Source organism: Macrobrachium rosenbergii, chromosome 26 (assembly GCF_040412425.1).
Source record: "Macrobrachium rosenbergii isolate ZJJX-2024 chromosome 26, ASM4041242v1, whole genome shotgun sequence".
Taxonomy (NCBI): domain Eukaryota; kingdom Metazoa; phylum Arthropoda; class Malacostraca; order Decapoda; family Palaemonidae; genus Macrobrachium; species Macrobrachium rosenbergii.
The window spans coordinates 34,551,661-34,568,056 of record NC_089766.1 but is presented as its reverse complement, the minus strand read 5'-3'; positions in this window follow the sequence as shown (position 1 = coordinate 34,568,056).

The window sequence follows — 16,396 nt, the reverse complement described above, 5'->3', positions numbered from 1 at the left end:
CAGGAAACAGAGGTTAAGAGTGAAGAGAGGAATTTATACACACACACAACACACACACACACACATACACATATATATATATATAAAAGATTGAGGCAGTGAAACAGACTGGTATAAAAACATCTTTATTTTTTTGCCGACGTTTCAGACAACTAGTCTCATTTTCAGGCTGCAATAAAAGAATAAATATTGAAATACATATAAAATATACAAAAATCTCTTTAAAAACATTTGTACATAACCATAGTTCATGCGTTGCTGGGGTACCAACCGTATAGAAGGGAGAAGGAGGGCGACTGGAATACGGGCAAGTGAAAAGCAAGAAGAGAGTATATTTGTATATTTTATTGTATTCTCAATGGTTGTTTGATAATTAACCCAACAGAATAGAGAGTAGTTTCAAGAGGCCTCAGGCAAATAAGGTCTGATCGTACCAGTCTCTTTCCACTGCCCTCAATGCTCCCGATACCTGAAAATATATTACTTGCGCGATATATATATATATTCAGAATGGCGCGAACTCCATATATATGCGTAACAGTATATATATATATACAGTATAAATCACATTTATATATACAGTATATAAACGTATATATATATAAAGAACATATATATAAAGTATATATATATATATACGGCTATATATAGAAATACTATATAAGCTTTGGCCATATATATATATCGGCGTATATATCGGAACATTATATATATATCAGATATATGGAATATATATATATATACAGTATATATATATATATATATATATATATATACAGTATATGGAAAATATATTGTTGGTAAAAACAGTCAAAATGGTATTTCTTATTAAAAACATGCCAGTTTGAGGACAAATGGAAGGCTCTATATAAAAGAGTAGACAAAGCATTTAGTTTAAAATTAATCCATTTATCCTCGAACTGGCATGTTTTTAATAAGGAAATACAATTTTACATTGTTTTTTCACCAACAATTATTTTCCATCAAACTTATTCTTTCAATATGTGTGAAAATATTAGAGGACAACTTCATGCCAAAGTACAAGATTCCAACTGTTCCCAAAACTTGAAGTCTATGCCAGTGTTCCATTTGTACATGATAAAACTTTTAGCCAAAAGCTTTTCAAATTATTTCTAGGCATTATGGAGCCGTCAAAATTAATCTAATTCCAAAGAATCCTTTGAAAATTGGTTCTTATTCAGTATTAAAGACCGTTTAAGCGACTATGACGTCTGTAGTATATAAATATGATTGTCCTCGGTGTTCTCGAGGAACTTACGTGGGTTGCAAAAGACTTCTTAAGGTTCGCGCCGATTCTCACAAAGGTGTGAGCTATCGAACGGGCAATAAACTAAGTAATCCTGAATTTTCAAATATCAGGAGCATGCCAAAAAAATGTGGTAATTACATTGAATACGATCAATTTAAAAATCATTACAAGGGCCTCTTCCGAGCTAGCACTCTCTATTCTGGAATCGTTAATTATCAAACAGACAGTACCATTGTTGAATGCCCAAAACTCCTCCACCCCTCTCTACCTGTCGTAAACTGTCTTCCTTGCTTTTCACTTGCCCGTATTCCAGTCGCCCTCCTTCTCCCTTTATATAGGTTGGTACCCCAGCAACGCATGAACTATGGTTATGTACAAATGTTTTTAAAGAGATTTTGTATATTTATATGTATTCTCAATATTTATTCTTTTTATTGCAGCCTTGAAAATGAGACTTGTTGTCTTGAAACGTCGGCAAAATAAAAGATGTTTTTATGTACCAGTCTTTTTCCACTGCCCTCAATCTTTGATATGTCTGACTGATTTGCTGTCCTGCCTGTATCCTTTATATATATATATATATATATATAAGTTGTATATATATACATATATATGGATATAAGTGTTGGCTTCTTTGAATCTGCTGGCACAACTGCTAAACTGAAAAATGTGTATAATCTGTAATAACAGCATTGCCTTCTGAACTTGGACAGAATTCTTATATCTCATGAGTAAAATGCCAAAATAACTTGTGTTTCTCTCGTTTCATGTTTCTCCGTATTCTTAATTATTTTTCTGAGTAGGTTAAAATGGATTATTTACTTTAATCCTGGATATCAAAACCGGTTTACAAGTTAAAATAATAATAGTAATAATTTATACTAATAATAATTATAATAATAACATTGACTGTGATGATACATGAAGGTAAATAATATTTTTAATCTGGGCAACAAAACACAAGTTAGTCAGTAATAATGCGCTTTGGAAAGACTGAGAATTATTCGTTATTTTATGAGTTATTGTCTTCGTCTCTAAATGCGCTTCTCTCAATACAGAGCTGCAACTCGCAAGGTGAAATCTAATCAAAACTTATTTAATGATGAAGAATATCGACATTCCCTTTCATAAGGCCAAACTATAAAAAAAAAATATTATAAAATCAATCTTTTCATTTACATGCGTTCATATTTGCGACCCTTTCCTATATTTTTTACCAGTTTCTGGAATAACAGAAAATCTTCCGTTTTCGCTGTAAATAATTTGCTTTTTCCCCTCTTGATTGATCTGTAATTACTCCAGCTATCTATACTCTATAATTTAACCAATGATAGTTTTAGGCATCAAGACGCTGCTGCGTGGGTAAGCAGACCACCTAGACATGATGCACGACTTTTGTCTGGTGGCAACAACAACTCTCTCTCTCTCTCTCTCTCTCTCTCTCTCTCTTCTCTCTCTCTCTCTCTCTTCAGTGATACCCACTGTTGCAATTGAATGTATAGCTGTCAGTAGTTTGAATAGATTTTAGTCGGTCTTGCTTTAACTCCATCGTTGAGTTTCCTTATCAGTTTGATTTTATTTTACGATAAAATCAGCCTCTCTCTCTCTCTCTCTCTCTCTCTCTCTCTCTCTCTCTCTCTCTCTCTCTCATATACACACATGCACATACGCACACACAACATACACACAGACATACAATTAGTGATGTGTAGATAATGAAACGGAAAAACGCAGATAATGAGAGTTATAAAAGGAGGGAAAGAAAAGAAAAAACCGAGGTCCAAGAATTTGCATAATCTAAGTAAATGTGCTCCATGAGATGATTCTTAATGCAGATCGTGTCTCTGGAGTCCAATGGAAAAAAGCATCCTCCAGAAGATGACATAAGACTCCAGTAACGACAACTCATCTCTTGACCAAAACATGCCATAGGCATCTTTTAACAGCCCTAACTATAGAATTTCAAGAAAAAATGATGGTCTTTTTCCTCATTTGGTGTTTGAAAGCTGTGGGTTTGCAGGCATGGGCTGAAGGGAGGGTCCTTATTTCATGTCAATATAATACTAGTCCTTTGTTGAATCCATATTGAAAAAATTTTTATTCAATCAACGATGTCATTTATTAATGACTTTATTTTCTTTCATACCTTACAGCAAAGGTCTTTCTTCCATCATGGTCTTGTTTTTCAAGCTACCATGAAAATTTCAGAAAGTTAACTTTTTTGGGGACAGGAATTTCTTTCAAGCGGCAAATTCAAGAAAAATGTGTTTACAAATATTAAAATTAATTTTAAAGATATTGCAGACTGTAACATCCCATCACCATTAAATAATTCTCTTCAGCAATATTCATCCAAGTAACAACATATTTAATAAAATATTTTCCTGCTGCAATGAAACAGTTTTAGGAATTGCTCAAAGGTCTTACTATTGCAACGAATACTAATTAACTGCATTATAATCTCGTTTTTTGAGTACTGCTTTCATCTTGATTTTGAGACGGAAAATTCCCATTGACGATTTTTTCATTGTGCTCCTTAATCGTCATGAGAGTTTCAATTGTTCCCTAATGTCATGGTAAATTTGGCTAAATAGCTAATTTCCAAGTAATGAAGTAGTTTTATAATTTCTATAACCCTCAAATTTGTAGTTTTACATATGTTAAGTATACCTTAGTTTAACCAGACCACTGAGCTGATTAAAAGCTTTTGGATGGGATGGCTGGCCCATAAGGCATTCCATTTAATTTACGTGCCTAAGAACCAATTGGTTACTAGCAATTACCTTATAGTCTCTGTGGAAGTCCTAAAAATTTATAGCTAAAATGAATTTCTAGCACCAGAAATAATTACCTCAAATCTTCATACTGGCACTTTGGAGGCATATCTAAAAATCAAACGATATATTTGCTGCAACTATTTCTTGTTTTACTTTTTAGAAATCGAATTTTCCATGTATGTATGGTCTTCTTCTGCAAATATGTAACTAACTTGATAGTATTTATTATTATATATATATATATATAAGATATATAATAATAAAGAATAAACTTATATATAAGCATATTTCATATATATGATTTTAAATGGAACTATATATATATATACCATATATATACTCATCATATGGTTGTAGAAGCATCCAATTATATATATATATATATTTGTATAAATATACTATATATTTACTATATATAATATATATTATATGCTATATTTATATATATTATAATATGATATAAAGCTTCTCTATAATTATTTTATCTTGATGTTTTAGATATAATTATATTATATATGGTCATATATATATTGTATATTATATATATATATATATATATATATACAATATCATATATATATATATATCTATATAATTAGTGATATAATAGTTACGTGTAATATATAACCTTCAACATTGTTTTACAAATCTAGATAGATAGATAGATAGATAGATAGATATCTATACACACACACACATATATATATATATATATATATATATATATATATATATATATATATATATATATATATATATATATATATATATATATATATATATATATATATATATACATATATATATGTGTGTGTGTGTGTACATCTACTATCTATCTATCTATCTATATATATATATATATATATATATATATATATATATATATATATATATATATATATATATATATATATATATATATATATATATTTGCAAAAGGTGTACAGATGATCCAGGAGAAGATATTTAAGGTATTGCAGTCACCTTGCTAGAGGAAAGATCTAATCACTGCTACTTTCTAGGAAGAGAGGTTCATGTAGGAATAAATCACCGGGTTTCAAAAACATAACAAATAGCAGGATTCTGTTTGCCCATAAACTGGTTCGAAATAAAACTTAGGTGAAGTCACAAGCATGTTCAAGGATAAAAGACCACATGAATTAACATCAGATAAATATTGTAACTGCTATAACAAGGGCTGGATCATTATAGCCACTCTAATCATTAAAACAAGGTTTTTCTTTTGAATGCCGTTGTCTTATGAAAGAGAACTGTAGATCTCTCCAGATGGAGGAGAGAAAAAAGAATGAGTTTACAAATTTTATGGGTTTATACAATTAGGATACTTTTATCTTTTTCTATGGGAAACCCTCTCTTTCCAAGTAGGTATAATGATTTCTTTTAGCCTATGACAGTTTGCAAGTCGTAGTTGGGGGAGTCAGTAACAATGAATGGTGCACTTGCTCATTCAGTCCACGAAAGACGACATTGTAGTATTTTCATTGTTTAGAAAAAAATGCACTAAAGAGTAGTTTCCTTTTTTCGGTACCAGTAAGTAAAAGTCTTAGAGTTTAGACCAGAGTAGAAATATTTCTCATTCCGAATGTAGCATGGAAAATAATAGCAGTCAATATCAGCTAGTCTTCTTCTGGAGTCACCCTCTACATGAGAGGTTGTTGTTAAATGAAATCAAATTCTCTCCCCTTGTCAAGTTCCTTCAGCACCTAAATACTTCTTGATTTCTTAGAGCTTACATCTATCGAGGACTGGAAACTCCTGGTATCACAAAATGAAACTCTGCATAGTTACTGGCAATTCAACTTCTGCGAAAATAAAATCTTATATTTTTCTTTGTATGAGAATTCTCGGTCTGTTCTGGACTAATCAAAACTTGAACATGCTGAATTCTAGATTTTTGGAAAAGGACGTTTTCGTACAGTACAATACACTTTGGTTTCAGTATATGGGGTTTTCTCTTTATTCTATTTAAGGTTAAATGTAGTCATAATCGTTCTTCTAACAACGATATAGGATAGGCCACCACCGGCTCGTGGTTAAAGTTTCATGGGGCTCGGCTCATACAGCATTATACCAAAAACTATATCTATTTTCGGTGGCCTTGATTATACGATGTACAGAAAACTCGATTGCGCCGAAGAAAATTCGACGCATTTTTTACTTGTTTTGAAGTGTTACAAATCATAGACAGAGCTAATGAACTAATTTCTACAAGTATCTTCCTGTGCAAATGGAAATTGCGTCACTTTGCTAAACGCTTTGAAAGTTATATGGACTAAACTTCGAAGTTTTTTTTTTCTAGAATAATGCTCAGTTCTACTTTTTAAATAATATTCAGGCCTCACAGTATCTATCAAAAACCAGTTCCAGAGCCTCATTAAAAGATGAAACTGGCTGAGGTCAAACAATTCCATCCCATTATGCAAAATATATAAAGCATCATCCACCTGGCTGAAAAAAAAGGCTTTCCAAATATCTTGTGCCAAGAAGAGACCAAAGTTTTCATACCAAAATGTATACAGAAAAGGCAGTGTTCATCAAAATAAAAAAAAAAAAATTCTACAACGAAAACAGAATAGAAATGTTCAGAATTTGGTATGTGACAGGTGAACGTTTTGCCTTATTCAGAAGATAATCGATTATTTTCCAGAAGAGTTTTTTTGGAACAACGCTAGTTACCCAATGTCTGCCAAATTACACATTTTTTTATTTGCACTTTGTGCTGGAGCATATAGAAATATCAAGAATGGTTGGTTATGTAAACTGGAAAAAAATGGAAATTACAGTAAATTAAAATTTGTTAACCGGTAGGATTCCAATTTGAGCATTAAAGGACAAAGCCACTGAACCTACAAATCCACGAAAGGCTGACTTCCAAAGAATAAATGCAAAAAGTGAAGCCTTTGTTGAGTAGACAGGCACACAAGAAAATGAAGTAGAGGCTGAAAGAGTTCCTTATAGAAAGGAATGAGACACATTACTGGCGAAAGAAAAGCGTCTTAGGTAAACAAAAAACTTAAATGAACAAATTTTTTTTTATATTTTGATGATGTCGAGAGCGTTAACTCGGGGAAAATCCTTGTAAGTATGAGAAAAATGTTACAGACAAGGATCAATAGAACGGACACGTAACTGTGCGAATAACAGATGTGGAAAGAAAGAGCAGGCTTTTCAGGGAGGCAAGATAAGGCATACAATGATTGATGGGGAAAGGAAACTTCTACACATAAAAAAAAAATGTACCATATAGTTTCAATATTGCTAGGTGACATGTGGGCTAAGTGGGAGATCTTGGAAAGGACGTTTGTCTAGCAGAACACTGGAGGCACTAAAAACCTGAATGTTCCAAAGAATCACAATGAATATTTGACCATCATTATGGAAAATAGGTGAGAATGTGTAAAATGATGTATCTCGCCATTTTATTTACTGTTTTATCCAGTAGGGAAAAATTTGTCATTTATTCATGACGAGAGAGACAACATGCTAAGAAATATTAGCTATCCTACTGTGTACATTACCCACGAGACAGGAAAACTGGAAATATTTGTATTTTATCTGACTTGTACAGTAAATACCTTTAGCTGTGGCATCAGTTGTTCCCTAACAGAGATTTGACGAAAATATTACGAAAGTTAGCTGTCTTGACTAGCAAGACACTGATTAGATTTTGGAAGGAATATATCTTTTGATCTTTGGTGAAAGTCAGTTGCCAAGACTGAAATTAAATGATTGATTGATTATGGCTACTAAAACTGGCGTCAAACAAAACTGAAATTAACTTTAGTAATAACTTTTTAAACTTGTTAATTATTTGAGTTCAAGACTTTCCTACTGAAGCTGACGTGTAGACTGTGGTCAAGATCAAGAACAAGGTCATAGTTAGAGGTCAAAAGTCTAAAAGTCCTCGTCGTAATGAGGTTCCCAAGATACCTTACAAAATTTTATCAATGCATGAAAAATTAGTTGAGGAATGTTCCCATAATTGCAACCATCAAATATAGTATGTCCGTATATTCAGGTTGTTCCTGAAAAGAAAGAAAAACGCTTAAATAGAACCTTCTCTTACACTAGTATATATGCGGCAATTTCCTGAAACAAAAGAAATATACATCGTTTTAGACTACTAGACAATCAGCTTACGTACTGTCTTCGTGGACTCTAATGAGTGAACTCGTTTAGAGTTACTTCTTCTTCTTCTTCTTCTTCTTCTTCTTCTTCTTCTTCTTCTTCTTCTTCTTCTTCTTCTTCTTCTTCTTCTATTAAGAGACTTGTGATTTGTTCGATCGTTTTTATTTCATAATTAATTACCTTGTCTTCGCGTTTGTTGCTTAGAAATTGACAATTCAAATAGCTGAGTGTTGGCCAGCTTATATAAGTGATGCTGCATATTATGTGGGAGAACATCATTACCCCACTTGGTTGCTGCAATTCAGCAAACAGCTTTACCTTTTTTTTTTTAAAAGAATATTAGTCTGGCAATAGCCACCAACTACATACTTCTGGATCATTATGGTAATTCTAGCCATTAATTTTGTCATTTTCATTTTGCGGACCTTTAATGTAGCGTTGACTTTTGTCAGACCACCCAAGATGCAATCTGCAATTCAAATACCGTACATTTCTCAAATGATGAAAACTTCACATCTGCAAGTTGCACAGTTTAATCTGTACAGAAAAAAATGTAAGTTTTCATTTGGAAATATTTGTCATTTGATGTTTATTTTCTGTTACCGTGTGAGAATATACCAATGCAAAAGCATATCATACCCATGAAGAGTATATTTCGAAATGTAAACATTCCAAAAATACGGAAACGTACGAATGAAACAGAACAAGAAGCTCCTTTCACGATTCCAGTGGTGTCGGGCAATGTTCACAGCAGTCAAACACTGGTGGACAACCTTTGCAATCTCTCGTACTGTACCAATATATCGAACGAAATTTCAACTCGTTTTTCATATATTAGCTTTGATGATGTTCAGACAAGGCAAACTCCTGTTGAGCAAACAAACAACAAATTATATGCAAATTTAGAAGCTGTGGACGTTTATAAGGGGCTTGCAACATAAGGGGAGGCGGTTTCGTTTTACGCATACGAAACTGATGCGTTATTGAATGAAAATATTATGATGTGCTGACTCCCAAACAGCGTACATCGCTCAGGTACATGTACACACAAAACAGAGAAGTGCACTTAGTTGCACGATATTGCTGGGCCACGCTCCTAATTTGGTTTAGGGACTGCAGCTCACCATCGTCTCTCTAAATGTAAACTTTTTAGAATACAATAATTACCGCTTATGTTACATATATATGTAATATAAAAACGCTTGCCGTGTTCAGCGATTCTGTAAAAATTTTGGTATGGAAACTCTGGGCTCTTCTAGCCACAAGCTATATGGAAAGCTTGTTTTCATCCAGGTGGGTGATGCTTTGTATGTTTTTGGTCTCACCCAGGTGCATAATGGAATGGAATTGACTTCAGCCACAAATATGACGCTATGCAAGTGTTTGGTTTCATCTTTTAATGAGGTTTTGGAACTGGTTTCTGATAGATTCTGTGAAGCCTGGATATTATATATATATATATATATATATATATATATATATATATATATATATATATATATATATATATATATATATATATATATATATATATATATATATATATAATATATATATATAAATCAACACAAACTCACGTGTGGAACAGAAATCAATTTCTGACTCACATCAGGATCGAACCCATGTCTTTCAGTTTTAAGACGAGACCACTGACAACCAAGCCACACGCGTCACAAAAGAAGTTGGAACCTGAGTACCATGGTACCTAAGGCTTTACCTGGGCAGGATAACTTCTTGCATACCAGCTGGTTATCCCCAACTTCCCGACTCAGCAATGACCCAGTTGACAACATTTCAGTCGAATTATCCTTTTTGTTATGCAGGCAGTTAGCCTGCTCAGGTAAAGCCTTAGGTACACACACACACACACACACACTCTATGTGGTGTGTGTTTGGGTACATGTGTGTATACAGATGTATATTATAATATATACAAATAAACATATATGAGCTGGAAAATATACTTCCAAATCATGATTAGTCTTGTTGGTCCGTGAAGTACCCGAATTTCTTGATTAAAAAAATATCCATACGTATAACAAAGTATTTACATTGAACAAGACGCTGATCATTAAGAAATGTCTCAATAGAAAACGATCGCCAGATGAGAGAATATTTCAGTCTTGAGGAGGTCATGGTGGCGTCAAGGTTTGTGTGCCTGGACCAATTTGCACCAGCTTTTATAGTTAGTAGACTCCAGATTTCTCGATATATTGGCTTCCTCGTCCACATAAAATGGCCAAGGCCTGAATATCAGTACCCATCTCTGACAATATCTTGTGAGTAGTTGTTTCTTATCCTGCGTTTTCAGTTTAGGAATATGTCACCAGGTGTTGCTTGATATTGCAGTCTTGGTTCTCTCTCTCTCTCTCTCTCTCTCTCTCTCTCTCTCTCTCTCTCTCTCTCTCACACACACACACACACACCAACAAGAAAAATACGCATGTACAGTACCTGCATATATAAAGCTCAATAAGAACAAAAGATAATATTGTTTATAAAACATTCTAAAGTAATATAAAAAGCAGAGTGAGTTCACTTTTGGGGATACAGGGATATGGGGTGGGCACTGCCTGGTAAGCAGGGTCATCAGAAGTTGGGTTACCACTACATGGTGATTTCCCCATATAGTTCACTCAAAATAATATTTTTTCTTCTTCTGTCGCTTGTCATGATCTTTAAAAATAGTAATCGTAAAAGATGAAGCACAGTCGGAGAGGTGTTGATTGATTCCATATCTATGATCAGTGGAAATAAACACTTTCTTAGGCTCGGGCAATCGGAATGTCAACAGTGAAAATTATTTATATGCATGTGAGACTGATGTTAGTTGCAAGGATTCATTAGCAATGCCCCGTTCTAACACACATTGTCACACGCATATATCTCCGTTCCTGAGACAAAAGATTATACTTTCATAGGCAGCCTTTCATTGAAAATGCGGACACGGGTAACATGAGGAGGTCTGTTTGTTATATAAAAAATAGCTAAAACATTCTTTCTGGATTATTTCCATTCCCTCTATAGAGGGTAGGAAGAGTTTCCTTAAAACTTAAGAGTTTCAATAATAATAATAATAATAATAATAATAATAATAATAATAATAATAATAATAATAATAATAATAATAATAATAATGATAATAATAATAATAATATGCTCAGTGAAGCAAAAGGCGAGCAGAAAAGGAGAGAATTGAAAAGAAAAGAGAAGTGACAGAATAGATGATGAACCTTTTGTTCTCTTACCGTTACTATTCTATTCCTTTATTTGAAAGTACTAAACGCGTTTCAGACTCTGTATCTTTATATGAACCTAGAAACTGAAAGAACTATGGACTCTCCAATTCCTTGCATTTCGACATTGACTGAAGATGATGCTACGCTAGGCCCAATGTATCATAAAAAATAAGAGCAAGAGTTTTTAATATCTTTCATAACTGGATTCTTAAGGCTACTCTGGTCGACGTTTCAGATTTTATTCGCAAATATCTATCGAGAGCCTTTGCAAACTACATAATCCATCCCAAGGAAATTCTGGTGAAATATTAACTTTTTCGGTTTCAGTCTTCCCAGGTAAGAAATGCGTAACATGGGATTGAGGTTCCAGAGAGATATTTGGGTCATGAGTATTGTAGCTTTATCACTTACTCCAGATTCATAGAAATGGTGGGAGTTGTCCTTCTCAGAAAGATTAATCAACCTTACGTTCAGTAGTATGTTCATCCAGTACGGAAGAGGGAATAATGGTTATAGAAATAACTTCAGCATTCAAAGTAAGATTTGTAGGTAGATAGATAGATAGATAGATAGATAGATAGATAGATAGATAGATAGATCAAAAGATGGACAAATAGATAGCCAGATAGATAGACAGATATAGGCTTATTTATTCTTTTACATACAAAAATTATAAAAAAAGGCTAATGGAGGCACCAGGCCTACTATAGCGTACAGAATACACAATACAATATTTATAATAATAACGTGCTACCGTAGTAAGCCACTTATAACATCTGTAAATAAGAAGGTATACTTTATATAAAAATATAGAAACAAAAGAATAACAGAATTTACAAATCATATAAAATCTTGGAACCACAAGAACCCATAATTTTATGTAACCCTATAGAACATGGGGACTATATTTTCGAAGTTAATAGAAATTTTTATTTTTACCAAAATAACACAGAATGAAGATGAGACTTCAGATTGGGGAACCAACAAACTTTCAGGTGGCTCAATGAATAACCGTAAATTGTCTTTCGATCTCAGACAAATAGTTGGAAAGTTTATCCTTGCATTACATGTTTTATACGTATTGTGAGGCATAAAATGCGCAAGGAATGTTAAGATTTTATAAAAAGTCATTTGAGCAAAGTTTTAAAGAAAATATTTATAAGCGTCTTCAGACTTCATCAAATTAAGCTTTTGTACATTCTATTTGTTCGCACACTCAGTATTTTTTCATCACCGTATCCTACATGAAGTATGCTCCTCAATATCTTGGCAACTGTTACAATGATATTCTTGATATGTACTGCAGGAACTCCACCCCAAATAATTACATTCTGAATTATTATTGTATAAAAATGCAATAGATTTTTTCCCTAAAACATAACAATGGGAATATACAACCATTTCTTGAATGGCTGCGGATAGTCAACGTTTTTAACCTCTTAAAGTTTATTCAGGTTTTCTGTAGCTGCTGTTAATATAATTTTCCTTCTAGTTTTCTGTAAAAGGTAAATATTGAGATGGCTATTTGTCTGTCCGTTCGCACTTTTTCTGTCCACCCTCAGATCTTAAAAACTACCTATGCTAGAGGGCTGCAAATTGGTATGTCGATCATCTACACTCCAATTATCAAAGATACCAAATTGCAGTCCTATAACCTCAGTAGTTTTCATTTTATTAAAGGTTAAAGTCAGCCATGATCGTGCGTCAGACATAGCTATATGTGCCAACAACACAGGCCACCACCAGGCCGCGGCTGAAAGTTTCATGGGCTGCGGCAGAGAGTTTCATGGGCCGTGGCTGAGAGTTTCATACAGCATTATACGGTGTACAGAAAACTTGATTGCGCAGAAGAAACTTCGGCATATTTTTTACTTGTTTTATTATTTAAGTGTCAGGTGGGCTTCTGAGGGCATCAGAAATGTTGGAAGACGCAGGCATACTTGAATGAGAACTTTGAGATGTGAAGCTGGAGACGAGTATAGAGTTGCATAAGATAAAGCTAAGGACTGAAAGGTGAAATTTCAGAGGACCTTTTCGTCACGTGGCGTTGGAAGCGATTATGACGATGAAATAACTTACAAGTAGCTGTGACAGATGATTTGCCCAATGTAGGACGAATTTATGAACCACGCGTTACAAGAACATGCTGAACTATTTCTAATCATGAATTGTCATAAATGACAAGACATTGTTCATCAAAAGCCTGGATTTCAACATATCTTCATCTCAAAGTATCCAGGAGAAGGAATAGCTATTCCAGCCCAGGTCACTGCACAGTTTTATCTTTTTTCTCTAATGTTTCAATGTTTATCGTATTTCATGTTTTGGAAAAAAAGAGGCAAATAATGAAAAGAACGGAACGAATCAACTTCCTGTTTCTTCCTATCTTACAAGTCTTTCTCTTCTAACATAGGGAACTCTCCTTTGCTGTTTTTCCTAATAACTATTAAACGAAACGGAAATTCTGTGGTTAATGGCCAAGAAAAGAAGCGGTTTCTTTGTTTATTTTTTGAGTTCGTCCGGGTCAAGCCTGACGTTTCTTTCTTTGTCTTTCTTTTCTCAAACCAAGATAATGGTAGATAATGACAGTCCAAGTTCCTGAAATTTTCTTCCATTCTTTGCTCGTAGTTTCTTTACATGTTTTTTATCGGATGACTGATAAGAAAAGCAGAAAGCAAAGCAAGTTCATTCTCATAGCATTTGCTTTTAATGCGTAAAGCAAAATACTGCATCAAGATTTCTGTTTGGTAACACTGACCAAGGAATATTTATGTCTTTTTCTCTTAGTGTCTAAAGGAACTAGATGGTTACTACAGTACAAATTGTTTTCTTTATGATTTTATCAAATAACGAGAAAGGGAAAAGTTGGTAAAAATTATGGTTCCAAATGTAAAATTTTAAGTTTTCGTTACGTATATATATAACTGAATGTGAAAATGTAAAAGGCAGGGAATTTACACATAATGTCACTGCTATATATTTAATTTTAAGTCTATGACTTTGTCAGATATTAGTTTTCAAGATATTCTATCTTCAAAACCATCGACAATCGATAAATTTCCCGTGTGCTATAAAATTTGAATATGCAAAGTTGATTGCTTACCTTGAACGAGAAAACGGAAAAAGAAGAGAATACCAAAAATTTTAACGTCTATATTCCTTTCAAAATCGGTATTCACGGGTCGGGGTCGGGTTGGTGAAGAGTTGATACTGTCAGTGTACCTCACTTGGCCCAAAGTAAACATTATAAAAAGGGCATGTGTAGCGTCCCTTTGACCAATAGCAGTGCTCAAATTTTAGCTTGTTAACTCACATCCATTCCCGCTTTCTTTCTTCCATCTGCCTATTTAACCAACCTCTCTATGTATTAGTTCCATTAGCTTGCTCTTCCAGTTACTCCGAACTAATGCATTATCTAAAACACTCTTTAACTCACCATTTCCCATTTCCCAGATATATTAACTTTCATGTAATTTCTTTTTATAAATCATGTTATCTCATTAATATTACGATTTCAGAATGCATTCCCCTAAGCTTCTCTCCATTCTCATTTACTGTAAGAAGTCGAAGCACATCCACAACGCCATGTGGGAAAAAGGGTGTTACTGTTCTGAGAATCGGAAGGATATTCTTCAACACAGGTTCATTTTTCATTCTGAGTCGCCCGTTTTAAAAGCTAACATGGTAAGAGAAACAAGATTAATAAAACAGAACTATCCTCAAAAATTCATGACAAAAGTACATGTTTTATGCATCTCTACAAGAGCTGAATAATTAACGTCTAGAGAAGCATGATTCAGTTAAAATAGACCTACAAAAGCCGAGAAAGAAAATCAGCTACACTGTTATTGGTGTCATAAGCCATTACGAAATATTTTGGCAAACGACCGCGATTCTCTTGTAGTACGTAAATATAAAACATTCATAAAGTTGTAATCAAAATAAAATGGCTGTTTTACTAAATTCCACTGGATATATAATACGACCGATGAATATCTTTAACGCTGACAGTCCAATTCTCACATCAGAGATTCTGTTAAGACCACAAATTCGTGGTTTATTGCTTTAGTGAAGAGAATTTTTTTTAAAGTCATGTTTTCAAATCAGAGGATATTCCATGTTTGCTGGTCAAGTCAATAACGCAGACTGGAGTGTTTCTTCACCACCTTTTGAAGAGCAAATTTCTTCAACCAGCTGCTGCATTTGTTTGAATATGCAATGATCAGTCAAAGGAATAATAAAGTTATTCCATTTACAAGGGTTCTCTGGTATAAGAGACGGGTCGCTTCTGAATGCCTCTATTGCAATTCCTCGGGTAGACTACTCGTCGTCTATACTTTCTGGAGAGGCTATAGTTACTCAAGTTACTCAAATATCGAATAACTCATTTTTTGTTTGCACATAATTTTTTCTTCGGGATATAGCTAATATGTTTTCATGCAAGTAAGCTGCAGCCAGATAACATTGACCTTTATATTTAACACAGACACACACATACATATATATATATATATATATATATATATATATATATATATATATATATATATATATATATATACATACATACTGGTCATGGGGTCTAAGCGATGTCAGGCAGGGCAGCCGATCGAGACTACAGGTCTACCCCAAAGCCAAATCAAAAGTCCTTCAAAAGAAGGGTATCGTGCTTACCCCATACAAAAAAATGGGAAAAATGTATTTAAAAGAAGAAGAAGCAGAATATATATATATATATATATATATATATATATATATATATATATATATATATATATATATACACACACACACACACACACACACACACACACATATATATATATATATATATATATATATATATATATATATATATATATATATATATATATATATATATATATATATATATATATATATATATATATATATATAATCTAAAACATGAAAATAGAATGTATTTTGTAGAAAGTACATTT